Source organism: Sceloporus undulatus, chromosome 6, assembly GCF_019175285.1.
Source record: "Sceloporus undulatus isolate JIND9_A2432 ecotype Alabama chromosome 6, SceUnd_v1.1, whole genome shotgun sequence".
Classification (NCBI taxonomy): Eukaryota; Metazoa; Chordata; class Lepidosauria; order Squamata; family Phrynosomatidae; genus Sceloporus; species Sceloporus undulatus.
This window is the reverse complement of record NC_056527.1, coordinates 80,365,810-80,367,603: the sequence shown is the minus strand read 5'-3', so window position 1 is coordinate 80,367,603 and position 1,794 is coordinate 80,365,810.

Sequence of the window (1,794 nt, the reverse complement as noted above, 5' to 3'; positions counted from 1 at the left end):
GTCTTAAAGCACATGGTGTGCATTAAAAATTAAATCAATGCACAAAGAAAGAGGCAGCTGAACCGAACAGGCTTGGATTGCCCTACATTTTCTTGCAGCATCTTTACAATAGATGAATAAAACAAATTTACATAGATATCAAGACAAAGAGGGAGCTTTACATGTTTACATTCCATTGTCACAAAGGATATCAGTCAGCACAGGTTTCTATATAAATATGATTAATTACAAAAACAATTAACACTGAAAGCAGCAAAATTCAGAGGGAGCTTTGTGGAAGGGATGCCACTGCTTCACATATTATTCACTCTACATCAACAGTTCTTAACTTTTGGCCTTCCAGATGTTTGAGACTTCAATGCCCTGCATCTTTTACCATTGGCCATGCTATCTGGGGCTTCAGGAAGCTAAAGTCCAAAATATCAAAAGAAATAGAGGTTGAAAATTACTAGTCTTCACAGACTTCTCTAGTATCTTTGTTAGGAAATCCTTCCATTAGGAACTGTAACACACAACATAATGCATTCCTCCCAAGCTTATTCAAGGCCCTCCAAAGGGTGTGGACTGCTATAGGTAGTTTAAAAGGGGTAGGGACTCTCAGTTATCAATTGATAGAATGCTGCTACATCGTTTTCTCTTCCAGTCTTTATCCTTTGCCTCTTCAGTCAGTCTGTTATTGGACATTGGTGCTACAAGTTTCACTTTAGCCATTTAGCTTGTGTTCATCTTAGGTCCTCCACTTCCTCCTTTCCCAATGCCTGCTGATACCTTGTGTAGTGTGACAGAAAGCTGTTTCCTGAGTGTGATGAATTTTGGGGGGGAAATTCAGACGGACTAATACGGCTTCCTTTGCTTTTTGCTTTTTTTCATAGCAGTAACTTTGAAAATGTCCCCGTCTCAGGCTTCCAAACCTTCCAAATTCTGGCTAGGAGCCCTTAGTATTTTAATAGAACCCTTTGTCCCCTTCTTTGGCACTTTGAATGCTTCCTTTAAATGGGCATGTTCTGAACTGGCACATTAGCCACTCTGATAGCCTTTAGGGCTGAAGGGCGGGGTATAAACACCATAAACAAACAAATAAATAAATAATACATATGTTAATAAATTTAGATTATAGCTACTGGAGACACTTTTGACCTTTAGTAGATGGCGACGGCCACTTTTGATCAAGCTTATTTCCCTGCCCCTGTGTGAAGTCTGCAATTGCCTTTAAACCCTAATCCAAATCTGTATCATCCGGATGAGTATTTTATCATCCCACCAACAACCCAGTCTAAGAAGTTTAGAAGGGAGGGTCTACAATTATCTCTATGCAGAGGTGAAGCTATCGAGGGAGTCTCTTAGCAATGAGTCTAGAATCGCCTTGCGTCCCTATATTGGGAAAAAGGTGGGATATAAGAAAATAAAATATTAACTTTGTTTTGCTCACCATTCAGTACAAAATTATACGTAGGCTGATGAATGAAGGACATGCTGGAGAATATTCATGGGAAGAAAGCTTTTCTGGGGACTTGCATAAGTAAAAGTTATAAAGACACTTTATACTGTGTTTTTGCCCTGGAACGTCCCTGTAAACTGAACAGGTATAACATCACTTGGTTTATGAGCTTTCCTTGGTTTGCCTTTGTTTCTCACAACTACAGTATTAATCGAGATTATTCCAAAGTTATTTTAGTATGATGAAAGCAAACAGACAGACATACTATTAGATGTTTCAAAAATGAGCTTTTGTTTAAAAATCAAATGAGAAACTAGACGGATGCACAGAAGGGTGAAAGAGTGGACATTTTTCAG